Source organism: Syngnathus acus, chromosome 3 (assembly GCF_901709675.1).
Source record: "Syngnathus acus chromosome 3, fSynAcu1.2, whole genome shotgun sequence".
Taxonomy (NCBI): domain Eukaryota; kingdom Metazoa; phylum Chordata; class Actinopteri; order Syngnathiformes; family Syngnathidae; genus Syngnathus; species Syngnathus acus.
Window position 1 is genome coordinate 2,273,105 of NC_051089.1, and position 16,457 is coordinate 2,289,561.

The window sequence follows — 16,457 nt, forward strand, 5'->3', positions numbered from 1 at the left end:
AGTTTGTGGAAAGGGTTAAAATTATTTTGTTTAGAAATATTGCGTCGATTTGTTCCGGTGGTGATGACATGTCCGTTATTGTGTATTTTAAACGATATAATGGAAAAAGATGAGTACAATTGTGGGAGAGAAAAAAAAAACACAGGAGAAGGCTTTACATAGCACTTGACTGATTGGCCAGAGACAATCAGGGCAGTGGAGACAACAAATGTGTGTATTTGCTTGGTTATGCTATTAATATATACCAGCAGAAACACTTGAGTTCAACAATGTTTACTAAAATAATAGCAAAATGACTACAACATTACATCTTCCTTGATTACATTTAACCTAAATTCCCCTCAATTAAAACCTCCTGAGCTTCACCGAAAGACCGAATCCAAGTCCCACTGCAGCTGCAAACGCAAGTAAAATAGATGCATGGCCACAGCCCCCTGTTTTATTGGAAGGGCCCTAATTATTAGGGTGTAAGTCAGGCTGTGACTGGAGGGCCGGCCGGCCGGCCGGCCGTCTCTTTGATGCAGGCCTAGTTTATATTTATCCCCTCCTTTGCAGCTATAGCAGCAGTGCCACCGTTACCACCAGCAGCGTGTGGCGGTTTTATTACATTGCCCACAGGCAGGTTCAGCCTTGTCTCCCCCTCTCTCTCTCTTTTTCTCTCTCTCCCTCTTTCTTACACACACTGTATACAGCCTGCAGGTCCAGCAGCCGGTCGAGTCCCCTCCATAGCCAACATCGCCCACATCCCCATGCAGAGGCCCACTTGGTCCCTTGGGACAGTGGAGGGGGGAGGGGGGGTATTATGGTAATGCTATAGCCTGCTGCTCCCTTCTCGCCCGTGTTGCACAGCTGGGAAGGACCATCTTTACAAGTATTGTTGGAGAAGGACACGTCACAAGGATGAGTGCCGCATGCATAGATCACATAAAATATGATGAAAATGTGCATGGAGGGGGGACCAGGGAGAAAATGCAAAACTTGTTATGAACCTCTTATATCAAGTCCATTGTCAAAACGGCCGGCAGTAAATCTACATTTTTTTGCCTCTTTTGTATTTTATTTAGTATTTCCCGTGTTTGGCTGGTCATATGTCAAGAGAAGGGCCTGTGGCACATGAGCAAGAAATGGGACATCAAGTATTGGAATCGTTAATGCGCCTTAGAGCTTTAGCCTTTAGTATTGTAATCAATTCAGAATCCATTCCAAAAGTGGAAGTAAGCAGATCACCAAATGACTCTCATCGCATGCAAAATATATTTTCATTTGATTATATTTGAAACTAAAATGCATAGAAAGATTTTATTTCTTTCTTTTTGCAAACGATCATGTCAGGTTCTTTGCACAATTCTTCAATTCAGTCATGCTACTTTTAGGAAACGGGGGTATCCATTACATCACTTCTATTTCCAGTGCAGCTTTGAGCGGAAAATCGTTTGATTAACTGCACGCACAGTGAATATCTGAGGTGAAGGGTTAGTGAATATTCTGAAAATGAAGTATTAAAAATGCATAATATCTCATTACTCCCCACTGCCAAATAACTGGAAACTAGAAGACAGAGAAGAATAAAGTGCGCTTTTTTTTTTTTTGTGGTTTTCTGACCTGATAGAGGGCAAAGAAGTTTGGGTGAAAGAAGGGGGGGGCGGTGTAGAGCGGTCTCCTTCATTTCACTAATCTCCCTGAAACCCGAGCCGAGATGTGAAGGGCATTAATGGGCAGGCGTCCTCCGAAGGTTAGCGCGTACTCTGCAACTAAGTAGCTAACAACACAATGTTGGTCAAAACCAAATAATTTTTATATTTGAGCAAAATTCAGTCAAGGAAGACATGGTCAGCACAAATGCTTTGCAATCTCGCACGCACACCCCAAACACACACTTGCTCAACTCCACGCACTCACACACACAGCAGGAGGCCTTATTAATTATTTGTAGCCACTTGACTTCATATTGTGCAGCCAGTGGCTCGGTCAAAGATTATAATTACCACTTCCCTGTTTGTATCATTTTCCATCTCTTGTGCTTTTAGTGCAGTATTACCTCTCTTGTCGCTCTCCCTCCCTTGCTTCCTCCCTCTCTCCCCGTATACACAAGACCAAAAGTGCAGGCACATCATTTATTGATAAGACAAAAAGAATGTAATGAAATTATCAATGTTCTTGAATTAATTATGAACATGATTAAGAAAGCTAAAATCTCAGGAGCCGGTCTCTCATTACCCATTCACTCTTAGGGATTGCTTTCATTCAGTGCAGGAGAGGCGAAAAAGTCTCGCAGCGGAGCCCAGTCTGGCTCAGTCCGTCTCCCCGTGTGCCCGTCCCAAGGTCTCCGCCGCGCCGGACAAAGCGCCGCAGCGGCCCGACCTCGCCGCCGTTCGCACGCTCGCCGCCGGAACGCGGCCGAGCGCCGCCGGCTTCTTCGTGGCCCTCAGACGTCTGCCAGGAAATACCAGGATGTGCTCACTGCTCGCTGCTTTGACAGCTCTGAAAACCACTGAAAAATCTAAATTTAAGGTAGGTGAATTTTCTCAGATTTGAGATGATTGCCTTAATAGTTTCCCTGATAGGACATTTTAATAGTTGTCAGGAAAAATGTCATGTTTAGCATTTGTCTGAATTTACAAGTGTGACTAAGTAAGATCACCACACTCTCATGAAATTTACAACAGACACTTTCAAATCAAATCGTATCTTTGCTGATGTTGCATGTAATATTTTTTCCCCATCTAGTGTGTGGATGAGTGACTTATAGTGACTTGCGATTTCATATTCATAATACAGAAAATCACTCTGCTTTTACATGTCAATTGTGGGCCCTTTTTATGTTTGCAGAAAAAAAAATGTTACTTTTGAACAATCTCAATGTTTTAGAATGCACGACTACTTCGTGTGACACTAGCAAAGCACATGGCGCCAAATTTGGCAACAACCCATTTATATTCCGTGGGAGGACTACAGATGCTCTTCAGAGCTGCATGTCTTTGGTTCAGCCTGCCTTTCTTCTGCTCAGTCATACGGGACCATATATGGGGCAAGATTCCCTCAAGTATTGGCAGTTTTAAGGAAAGTCTCGCTCCTTCCCACAACATTTCTTTTATGCATATTTTGAGCTTTCCTGCCTGCACATATACACTAAAACACAAGGAAGCATACACACACACACGTACACACATGCACACCTTGTTTTGTGTTTCCCTTTGAAAACAGAGCACAGGGATATTATCACTGGACATGGCAGCAAAATTAATTTGAAACAATGAAAATGATTATAAGACCCAGCTTTGACACTACTAATGATTTTAATATAACATCAATGCAATTGAGTACAAATATGGCCGACATATTGGGAGTTTTTCTATTTTAGTTAAATGATAGCATCATAATTTTGTTTTGGTAGCATGTCTGACACCGTATTACCTTTACGCATGTTGTTTGTTGACGAAAGTGTACCTGACGTTGTTCAGGTCAGCGGTTGTACGTTCACATCGCACGCTCAGCATTTTGATTCGAGAGTCTGCTGGAGACATGAGATGATTAAGATTATATTTCAGTGGGAATTCAAAAGTATCTGACGATTCAGTGTAAGAGATACTTTTTTTCTCCTCACACTTTTTTTCTCCGAAAAAATAGTCCGTGCACATATCTAACAAAAGGAGAGACAAGAGAGAGATCTGCGGGGTTAATGGCGAGCCTCCTGTCCGAGGGATTGATCCGAGTATTGGATCGCACATAAAGCTGCAGTTACTGGATATTACCCTGCTGCTATCGGCCCACAGTGATGGCCTGGATAAGAAGTGCTTACCAAAGAGGATGCTCCTGCAGGGCAGATACGGTTTCCCAGCCCTCTGGGAACAACAACAAACCACACGCCGGCTGCTTGCTCAGGAACTTTCTAGCTCATCGAGTAAATCCAGCGGCCTTATCAAGTTACTGGCCAACTCAACTGCTCCAGAAAGTCTTCCAATTTGGAGCTGGATGGCAGCAATTAAATGGCACCTGCTTTTCATTGATAACAGTGCTGATGACTTGGTTTGTTTGGCACATTTTTTTTTTCTTAGAAAAAGAGCTTAGCTCAGATTCAGCAACTGTGCCATAATAAAATGTGGGTTGTTTTAAGATTCTAAACAGGAGAACACATTTATGCTCGCTAACCCAATTCAACAGAATGCTCAGACTGGTCGCATATTTTGACTTAACTTACTCCGGATCTGCGCCAGGGCGAGCGTGCAGTGCAGCTTTAGCCATGCGCATCTGCTGTATGCCTCTCTTTGGTATTACCCATGAAGCACCTGGCTCATGCCACCCGCCAACAACCACAGCCCAGATGGCAGCTAAGCAGGCTAATTATGTCAACACAAAACTCTGATGGCCCACACCGAGCACCGTGGGGCCACTTTGGCACACTGCGCTTCCCTCTCCAGTTATGTTGAAGAGGGCGTCTGCCACGGAGCTATAAAGATGTCAAGTGGGTAATCATGGTCGGGGACGAGGCCTGTAGTGCTTAGCGCCCCCTGGCAAGTTGCTGCATTGTCGTTGCCCAATGCTCACTGAAGCGGCTTCATGATCATGTATGGTGTCAAATGACAAGCAAAAGTATTGTGGAAAATGCTTAGGCCATAATTAGATTTTTTTTCGAAGCGGTGCCATAATGATCATAAACAACCAAAATACCATTTAGGATGGTGCATTAAGGCTTGCGTCATTTGTGTTTTGTTTGTCACCTGTTAATTATTGGAGGATGGGTTCCAATTGTTTCAAGACTTGGGTTTTGTTGATAACCTACTGATTCAAGCATTAAATGTTTTATCTGCAGGAGGACCGCTTATATATGTTTAGTCTTTGCTTTTTAGCATTGTTGGTCTTTTCCTGCACCTATTTTAAGCAACACAGTAGGCAAGACACATCTAAGGGTTGTGCATCCTCAGTAATGCATCCTAAGGTGTTTTGGGTCTCTCAACATGAAACGTGTATTGTTCTTCTTTTTGGCAGCGCCAGCAAATTATCATGACTAAAAATCAGAGATAATGCCTGAAACAATTAAATAATTCCATTTTGCAGTATTTGCTTTGAGTTCTTTTTTATGTGCTGGATATGGGTGTGTTTTTAGTTACACATACACAGACAAATTAGCTGAAATAAAGCCATAAAGACTCTAATTTGTCCCAGTACAATTCTACTTCATCTCTTCGCCCTCCTCCTCCTCCTCCTGCTCTCCCCAAAGTATGTCCCATCTGCTTTGGGGCGCTCTTGCCAGCATGCAGTAGAAGGATAAGCACACCATTTCCCTGTCAATACTTTGCTATTAGCCCCTGCAGATCTATATATCACGAGGCTGGAGGCTATAAGAGGGTGTTGGGTGTTCTTCTTATCTGAATCGCTGCGTCTGACGTTCTCCTCTCTGCCCTGAACTTTGATTCAGCCGGCCGAGAGGTTAACGAGCGATGGAGGGGAATAACGAGAGGGAACCGATAGGATCCGTCCAAAAAGGACGTCGTTAGGAAGAGCAGTTATTCAGAAACCGGACTGAGGCCACTGAAGAGTCATTGTCTCTGTCTGGGTTACAATCCTGACTGATCTAATAATAATATTTAAGAATGCGAGGTTAATCTACGATTTTTTTTCTTACTGGACAAAAACCTTTCACTTCCTTAATCACCTCACCTCGCTGATTTAGGATTATTTTTTATTCTACTGAGAAGAAAAATCACTTCAAGTTAAAGTGCTTTGGAAATTGTCATTTCTGAAAACAAGCGTATTGTAATTTGACCTTTGACCTCTGCTACCTCAGCCCTCTTGCGGCAGATATCGTCCTGAATTAGTAAAACGATCTTCCGGTGACAGCGGACGCTCCTCAAACTCGCAAGAGGTGACGTGTCTCGCATATAAGAGACTTTTTTTTGGAAGGCCAAGTGCAAATTTTGAGCACTTTGCTGGATCAGCGACTTTGATTCCCTGTTATTAGTAAGTTATGACCCGCAGAAATCTGGAAAGAAAGAAAAGAACTAATGAGCAAGCTGTGTTTGTGTCCTTAGCAGCCTCTTGGCTGCAGTCTTCCGTGTTTGATTGTGTGTTTGAAAAGGACAAAAAAAAAATCTTCAGTGAAAGCATTTGCAAATCTGAAGAACACGCATAAAAAGAGGAAAGCAAAGTAGAGAAGTGCCCTACTTAGCAATTATTACATTTCAGAAAGCGACTACTCCCCCACCCACCCACCCGCCGCTTGTTTCGACACACACCTTCCATGAAAATATCTAGCATATGGTTGGATGCTTCTAGCTGATATCCCAAGGCCACTTTCCCAGCTGGAGAACACAGAGAAGGGGGAGACAAAGCGAGCGGGGAGAGGAAAACAAGAGGGGAAGAAGCTGAGATGAAGGAGGTGGTCATGTGCCTGCTATCCCTCACAGGTCTTATGGCAGCTGTGTTGTAGGTTGAGGCTGTTAAGCACCTGATAATTAGTTTGCCCGTGAGGCAGGAGTCATTACGTATCGGGAGTGACTAACAAGGCTCTGGCGGGGATGGCAGATTCTCCAAAGCGATAGAGCACTTTTGTGTGATGTGGCTTCGACCCCGTTGCTTTGCAGCAAGTTACAAGGATATTTTTTTGAGGTTGCATGACCTGTGAGGAAATGGAAGTGTTTGTGGGCCGAGCGCATGGCGTGCCGTGCGAGACCCTCAAGCCGCTCAATAGGCCTCCGCAAGTGCTGCATATTAAATCAGATCTTTTATTAGACTTTCTTCCTTTCTTTTGACACCTGTCTCTGGATGAATCGTGTCTCAGGCGGTCTTCACTCTCGAGAAGGCCATGCATGAAATATTATCATTTTCTCACGCCATGCAGGATGCTGCTTACTTAATTGTGGTGACAACTAATCTGGAGAGATCATAAATGAAAGTTATTATGAAAAAAATATTATAATATTGATTTTTCTGGACTGACTCAAGAGCAATATCAACGACTTTTATGACATAATAGCCAATCATTTTTTTAATCATAGCAAAAGGTCTCAAATGATAGTTTTTTGTTATGGAAGAGCAAATAATTAAAAAGGGTTGACCAACTCGGATGAAATTTGATGCGGCAGGTATTCATTAATCAAGCTGCTACTCACGCACGTCTACTATTGTGATTGCTGCAAAGCAATCTTATCTTAAAAGGGTTAAGGCAACTCTCTTGCACCAGTGCTTCAACATCCATCATGTTCGCCACTAACCAGATCATAGCTTCAATCACGGTTAAGATTACATATTTCTCGATTAATCTCCAATATTAAGCAGATCCATTTGTGAGAGCAAACTGCCCGGCGAGGCCATCCCTTCACTTGCTGTCTCCGAATCTAATTAGCAAGCTTAAAGACATGTTACGGAGGGTCACGGGAGATATAGATTGGTCCGCATATTGTCGCTCTGTGGCTGGATTGTTGCGAGAAAGAATAGCTTGATGTTGGCGGGCTGCTGAGGATTTTTGTTCATGTCACCTTGTAGATTGAAAGCGCAATATAATGTAATGGGCAGAATTCGGAATGTGTAGCGCCTACCGATTTATCAGCCTATTATTATCTACCGAGCACGTGTCCGAGTCACAAAGTTTCAAATCAAAAGGGGAAGCGTGAGAACATTTCATTAAGAATCAAAGAGGACACATTTGCTGCTACCTCTGAGCAGACTGGCTTTCCAGATGGAAGTTTAAATAAAAGAGTAAGGCGGAGTATACGATTTGTGGTGATGGACAGATCTGTCCTTTCTCACACAGCTGGAGAAAAAGTTGCAATAACACTTTGTTGATGTCGTGTGACAGTAAAAAGAGTCATGGCAACAATTTTGTATTTTTTTTTTTTTTTTTTTTTAAAAACTCTCTTTGCATTTTTTAAACGTTCCTCTAATGGACAACAAGCAAAATGCTCCCGTTCAAAGGGATCTGCAAAAACACCCTAATTTGCATGTTCTGCCAGTAGTTGAGCAGAGCTAAGCTAAGCTAACTTGTAGCCTAAATGTCAAACTAAATCAATACTTGAACTCATCATCTTGATTCTGATTTCAATAATGTGAAGCACTTACATTGTCATGTATAAATAAAATTACATTATCATGTATGAATGCATGAATGAATGGACTTTATTTATTTTCAAACAATATAAAAAAAGACAAATAAATTACATCGGAAAGTAAGAAAAGAAGAAATTAAAATAATAATAAAGGATAAATAAAGTTAGCTGGGATTGGCTCAGTTTATCTGCGAGTAATGATGGAGGGACTGATATCGAATGTGTATACATTTAGGATGAAAAATATGAATATGACTAAGGTCATTTTACACTGATGGCTGTTTGACCCATGTGGCCAACATATGTACAGTATGTTGGGAATTCTTATAGTGGCTCATTTGGAGGGCATCGTAGCATTAATGATGATGCAGATGCCGTATTAGGTCTTTTTTTAGCCTTCTTACTTCAACAGACACTTGAGGAGAAGCGCAATAACATTGAGACAAACTATCCGGTTTCTCTTGGTGACGGACAAGGAGGAGCATGAGCAGGCGGAGGAGGAGGCAGAGGATCATCTTACAATGAGGAGCGGCGAGCATTGGGACAGATCTGTTTACTCAGGGAAGTTCATCGATTGGGGGTAAAGGTGGCGATGCGGTTGAAGGTGCACGTGGAGAAGAGCGAGCGACTGTGGCTATCGATCACGTGTCACGCTCTTGCCATAACCTCACAAATGCTGTCTGCTTTTATTGCTCGGTAATGCCATAGCCAATTGTTTCTTACATTTAAAAAAAAAAAAAAAAGTGTGTGCTCAATGAGGAAGCACAACAGTCATTGAAATCAATTTTTTTTTTTTTGTCACTTTCACAGAAGTTCAAAAAGTCAAGTCAAAGTCTGCTTTATTGTCAATTTCTTCACATGCCAAGACACACAAAGAAATCGAAATTACGTTCCCACTATCCCACGGCGACAAGACATAGTACACAATATAGTACATACAAGTAAACAACACAAAAAAATAAAAACAAGAAGGCACAAACAATGAATAAATAAGAGTGATGAATAAATAATAAATAAACCTAACATAAGTCTATCAATATTATCCTCATTCATTTCCAACATTTCCAAAAATCTATCTAAAAAAAAAAAGGAACCAATTTGGCCGTAAAGGTCCCATCATTGCTGTAATTAATTATTGATGCGCTGTACGAAAGAAACTTTTTGACCCAAACAAAGAAACAACAACAGCCTCCGCTCAATGCTGTGACTTGCCTCCAAATTGCTGATTTGCTCACAGTAAAGAATTGCATCCCATTTCTAGCAAATTTGTCTTCATCATCTTTAATGAAAAGTAATATTGTTTTATCTAATGAACATGTGCAACAGTAAAAGTGCAATTACCTATCTGGGGAAGGCGGAAAAAATGCACTGGAGAGCAGTGACGTCCGCTTTATTTAGTATTAGACAGACCGCATTAATTATTCAACTGCGGTGCTGCAGCCCAGAGAGAAAAAAAAACAACTTTGGGCGGCACCTTTTGCATGTTACTATGTCATCGACAGCGATGTGGAGCTAACATGGCGGATATTGAAAAATAAAAACATGTCGGTTGGCAGGATTTTTAAAATTTTTCGCATTATTATCTTTAAAGAAGATTGAATTCTATAGGTGAGGCTAACGTGGTAACGTTGTGAAGCTCGACTGCAATCCTCCAAGAAGGGAGAAAAGAAGAGATGGAAAAATGGTTGCCCACGATTGTTTGCGGTGTCATTTTGAGTTGTTCGCTCTGCTGGCGAGATGGCCATTTCTCTCTTATCCACTCTGAGGTTATGCTTTTGAGATTGAGGGCAAAGCTGTTTGTTTTGAGGGGATGCCTCGTCGATAGAGAGGCTTCAGCGCCAGAATTATTTGCAGAGTTAATAGTGGTTTGATGATGTCATTCTCAGTGACCTGAAGAGAAATTGACCCCTGTTGTGTGTGTATTTCTTAAATGCCACCTGCACAATTATGGTTGGAGTGTCCCTGGGCTGCTCTACGTTGTGTTTGTTTTGACTGTGACACACACACACGTACACACACCAAAAGTGTAGCTACAGTTTAAATTGCTGACCCATACCTCCACATGTTCAAAAAACATGTTCATTGAATGTCAGTAGGAATTAGATTCCCAACTGTGATGATGAAATTATTTATTCATTATGAGAGCATCATGAGAGCTATTTGCTGCGAACCTCCCTACTGATCAGCCCGGGCGCAGACAAGCGCTGCCAAAATGAAACATTTGCATGAGCTCCCCAGATATGGATGACGACAATCCAACACTGTTCATATTTAAATGTGCAAACAAATAAAGACTGTATGTGTGAGATCTTTTTAACTTCTTTATTATTATTATTATTATTATTATTATTTGGGGGGCTGAGAGGAAAGCAAAAATAAATATAATAAAAGAAAAAAGAAAAGAAAAATCTGCATTGATGCATAATTCATACTTAACATAATTCTTGGATAGCAGGTATTGAATATGTGACCTTGCTCCAGAGATGGTAGTCTTACATTGACATTTAATTAAGATAATTGCCATCGATATAACTGTTAATAATTAAAATTTAAAAAAAAATACACCATGATATTACAACCCTGAATTGAATATTCAACATTGGGTCAGAGGACCTTGAATTTATTTTTACAGTTATTAGTGGAGTGAGTTTGGCCTTGCTAAATAGACACACTTTACGTTTCTGTGGCACACCTTGCCAGTGCCTCTTTTGTCCTGTTTCATATTTACTCCAGTTAATGTTTTTTTTTTAATTAATTCCAGCTCAGTGCACGATGTTGAGAGCAAACTATGGCCTGCCTCTGCAGCTCCTGATCATGAATTATACAGAGATGGAGGACTTTCCGTGTGTGCAAAATGGCATTGTTCACAGTTTGTGTCACATCAGTGAATGTTTAACTTGGCACAACAAAAGCTTTTCAATATTTTAGAACGCCACTGAGTGAAGAGTTGTGGCTGCACTGCTGCCCCAGTCCCCGACCGCTCGTTTCCCCTGAACGACGTCATATCCTCTGAGGTGCTCGCTCTTTTCTCAAAAAGCGCTTTCACAATTCCCCATCATCATGTGGTTCCTACACAGCAAAGGTTGACCTAAAGCCATTCCAACCAGCCATTTGTCTCACTCTGTCTGCCTTGTACTGATGGATACATTAGCGACAAGCTTTTGAAGTATGTCTCCTAAACCAACAAGCCACAACATTAGGAGCACTTGTGAGGTCCATATATATGTTAGACAGTATATTGTGGTGTGCCTGTAGTTTGCAGTGGTGTAGAAAAGCACATCTCATATTGTCATATCTTGACTCTCCTATGGTAACCAAAATAGTAGAAACACCTTGCAAAATAATGATAGATAAATCAATAAAAAAATAATAAAATATATAATACACAAATCAATCAATCAATAAATAATATAATATAATAAAAATAATAAATAGGAATACCGTATTTTCCGGACTATAAGGCGCACCTAAAAACCTAACATTTTCTCAAAAGCCAACAGTGCGCCTTATAGTCCGGTGCGCCTTATATATGGACCAAATTCCTAAATTTAAACTGGCCCGAAGCATTGTGTCATGAAATCATTCATAAGTGGCCCGCTGAAGACTGTGACTCATGAATCAAAAAGACTATGGATCATTATTTTGTGATTATAAAGTAATTTGTTGCGTCTGAAGTTGAAATAAAAAAGATAACATGGAGAATGATTTGATTTGGATTAAAAATCTGACATGATGCATTAATGGTGCGCCTTATAGTCCGGTGCACCTTATATAAGGACAAAGTTTTAAAATGGGCCATTCATTGAAGGTGCGCCTTATAGTCCGGTGCGCCTCATAGTCCGGAAAATATGGTAATGATAATCCAAACAATTGTGACACAGTAATTAGATATACACAGAAGTGAACCAAATCATGATGTTTGTAAAAATGTCTTTTGTATTGGATGACAGTAGATGTGCATGCAGCTTTAACAGGTGCATTGAGATTTCTGTCCCCAAAAGTCCAGTAAAAAGCCAGGAATGATTAACTCGGCGTGTATTGAACAGATGTGCCGCAAAGATGGTGGCTACATTTTAAGGTTGCTCTTCTTGTGTTTACATTTGTAATCTCATTGCTCGTTTACACCAAGGACCCGTCGTCTGCTCTGACCCTCTTTGCGCTCGTCTCCTAAATCAACCTCGGCTTTTCCGCTGTAGTCCACGTTGCGCGGGGATTTGTCTGATTAGGCATCCGCTAATCAGATGTGACCAGGCAGGCTTTTTAAGTCACACACCGTCATGCGTAATGACTACTCCAATGTTGATGGGCGCATGAGACATTAAGTGTCGAGCATAATGATGGGATGTGCACTTCCTTGGAGTGGTCAACCTGCAGAGGACATCTGGGCCACATTGGAAGTTGTCACATGAATTTTCTTGCAAATATGATTGTCTTGCCCAAACCTATTCAACTCCATCTATTGTCTATTTTAAATTAATGTTGACTGTAAAGCAGCTTGGCTTTCTGACAACCTGACTTTACAAGCAAAAAATGTTTTGAGCAGCCGTATAAAGTCACCGACTGATGATTCCAACAAAAACTCACAAGATGGATAAGCAGCTAAAGCCGAGTGACAAGTGGCAATAAAGCAGACATTTACATTTTGTCATAAGAAGAGCTGCAAGGCACTGCGCTGATGTTTTGCCTCAGGCTGTTGCAGTCAAGACAGGAAGGGATGTTATGCTATCGTAATGTTTGATCACCATCATTGCAGGTTGTCTCGTGTTCCGCAGTTGTCGGCACGTGCGTCGGGAACGTGTCGAGATGCAAAAGTGTCACTTTGATGATGTAAGCCCAAATGACAAAGTCCAGTCAAGTGGAGTCCAGGCGGCAACAACAAAACGGAACTCCCCAAAGCTGTGCGCTTATTGGCATCACAGCACAATTACTTGTCCTACTCACAATGGATGTTTAGTCAATGTATGGATCCTGCCCCCTATCGTCAATAATGAAAATGACATCTATAATCAATTAGACCATGCTCTGTGTTAAGGGTTGTCACAGTGCCAACTGGCAATGAAATGATTCCTCTTTTATTGATTTGCTTTTGGAGTCGTTAAAACTATACTAAAAACAATAATGGTATTTTTTTATGGCATCTAGCTTGATAATTGTGCCAAACAAATCTTATGAGTGACAAACCAAAAGACACAAAGTGTACTGAATAATAACAAAGAGCTGTCATCCTATTTATGAATAAAGATAAAAGATTTCAAAACACCATTGCACCATTTTTGATGTTTAACGAATGTTTAGGACGATTCCCATTTAGGTAATATAAATAATTACTAAAGTAATCAAGCTGAAGATTTAATGAACAGGGTCTCTTAATGCCCAAATAATGTCATTTCTCAGATGGATTGATTAGTACAACACAAATGATCATCATGCACATTTAAAATAAATCATATTTAGAAAATGTTTTGCCAAGTGATTTTCAACTTTTGTCTCCTAATGGCATCAATTCTCTTGACTACACTAAACGTTATTTCTTGCTACAGGCCTCCTGTTGTTTGCAGGGAACACAGCCTCCTCTTCTGGACAAAAATGAAAGTAGCTTTGTTGCTATGAGTCCAACAAATCAAGTTTACAGCAATCATGGCAGTTCTTCAGGTAATGAAATAGCATTTTATCAGCGTGGCTAAATGCTTTGAAAATCAGGCCACTGACTCTTTCCCGTGTCCCAAAGGAAATCTCTAGATCTCGAATATCTACCACCCCTTTTTTCAACAGATAACCAGTTATTTGACTGGAGAAAAATCATATTATTGCCGGGGGAAGCGTTAAAAAGTGTTCCATGATCAATGTATCTGATTAGTTTGCTTTGACGGGGGGGGGGGGGCTAATCAGGCCAAAGGGATCAATGATGTGACTGTCACATCGTCGTCTTCAGATAACTGCAATGTAAACGATTGGGCACTAGAGGAAAACCTAGTGGGACACATGCTCGACTCTTTCTGTGGTGCATGTGGGAATCTGTGCACTCTTCTTAATCAGTCGTGCTGAGAAATGGCTCCGAAGTTGCTCTTCATATTCTGAGCTCTGCTTTATTCATTTCCAGATCAGTCTCATTGTGGACTTTAAAGCCACAAGGCTCATTGCGCTACAATTTTCGAAGAAATAATTACAATTGAGCTCAAGAAGAATATAGCACATATGTGACAATTTGCCTTGCCAGTAACAATAAAAAAAAAATCTGCAAGTCTGTTTCAAATTGTCATATTTTTATATCACCGTTTCAGAACAGACGAGAACAGACACCCAAGAGAAGTGACAGCATTTGATATGTGTCACGTTCTAATCTGCTTTTATAAGGGTGAGATGCGACTCGTCACCTGATGATGCGTGTGCCATGAGAACAGAGAGCCCCAGACTGCCTATCTTGACAAAGTTAGGTAATTAACGACACAGCCTATTAAAGGGGGAATTTTCAGCCGGTGATAAATGGCTTTAATAACAGGGCCGTGTTCTCTCTAACAGAGACAGATCCTCCCGCCATCGTCTCCCTGCCCACCAGATAAAAGTCGCCAGACTCCCAGCTCGCCACCCTCTTTATCTTGCCTTCTCCCAACGGACTCCTTTTTCTCCGTCTTTGTGTTTCCACGCTCCTCATATTTAGAGAAGTTACATCCATCAGTCTGTCAATTTTGCATCGGATTCATCTGCATGCATGCTTGTGTTGTTAAGAGTTGTCTTTGTGAAGGGAGCATGCAAATTGGACAGTTAAGGTGCGCGAGGAACGATTTATGTAGCACGTTAAGAGGAGCTGGGCTTCCGCGGGATGGGTCCTGGTGGGTTTCGGGGGCCAAGGGTTGACCACGGGGGTCGCATCCATCAAAGCTCCTCAGTGTGAGGCCGCTCCAGATGTTTGTCCTTATTAGGATACAAGGCAACGTTCACCTTTTATTCACAATCACACACAGTGGCTATCTTAATGTAGGTGGCTAAGTTTTAGATGTGCTAATAAAGTAACACACAGATTAAGATATGTGATTCTTAATTCTCTTTTAAATGTTTAGTGTTGCATTGAAATGTATTTCCAGATGTGGCAGGTGGTTTTAGGAATTGTATCATTTTCAGCAGATGATCAAAATACAATTCATCAATACAGAAATGAGTGGGAATTTCTGCAGCATTCTTTTTCTTTCGTCATCCAAAGGTGCTCTTCACTGTTTGTTTGTTTTAACTCATTTTTTGAATTACATTTTTATTCCTGTCTCACGCGACCACGATGAGTGCTTTGACGCTTGTTAAGGAGCACAGAAAGATGCATCTGATTTTCAAAAGAAAAGTTTTGAAGACTGTCATAATCACTGAATTCTATTTTTTTGCGGTCTATGTGCGGCTTGTTATCAAATATCTTACAGATCCTTAGGGGAGCAGCCATTTATATTGCCACTGCTAGCATCAGTGCTAATATTCCCTTTGTTTGCAGTCCTGGAAGAAAATCTGTCACACACTGTTTCACACATTAAAAGTTAATCGACTTTCAAGTTTCAAATCTGCACAATTAATTTCGCCATTTGCTTTGGCGTATGTTCAAATCTGCAAAAAAAAAAAAGATGACGTTTGACTTCTTGTGCTCCACAGATCCAACTGGTCCCTCGGTCTTCCGAAAACTTGGTTACACATCAACCGTTGAAGCGCTTGATAGCATCCAGATCTCTCTCACAGGACCAAAGTAAGTGAGTCCATTAAATACACATGAGAATCTAATTAGGGCCCCCCTTGTGCATGAGTCTGGGAGCTAAGAGTCAGAGGGGACCCTCGCTGCCAAGACATGACACCAAGTGAGCCCACTCTGCAAATTAATAGAGCACGGCCAAATATCACTGAGCCATTTTGTGATATGAATGTGAAGTGGTGACGCAATATACGTATGTGTCTACAAAATATTATTTTGTATATTAGTCAATTCTGAATAATTGAAACATGTTTCATGAGTCGTCTAAATGAATTACGATCCTGTTGAGTTTTAGCTCACGGTCTCATTCATCTTCAGACGAATGATCAATTATTCTGAACTTGATTAGCATGGCGGATCATTGTGTTAATCCATTCTTAATTGAAGCAGAAAGGGGAGTCTTGACTATATTTCCCATTATAATTAGCTTGATAATAACATTTGATGAATTATAGCACTCTTTCCTTTCTCTGCTGTGTGTCACATGAGATATGAGAGTGGACATAATTCTCGTTCACGCAGTGACTGATGCCATTTAAATTACACCTCCTCCGAGCAAAGTATTCAGGAATACGCTGAGGAATGGGAATTCAACGCTAATTGCTATCAAGTCAATGAAGGGACGTCGGAAGATGATAACAATGACAAAGCGATATTGGAAAATTTGTCATCAAAGCGGAAATACAAAAGTA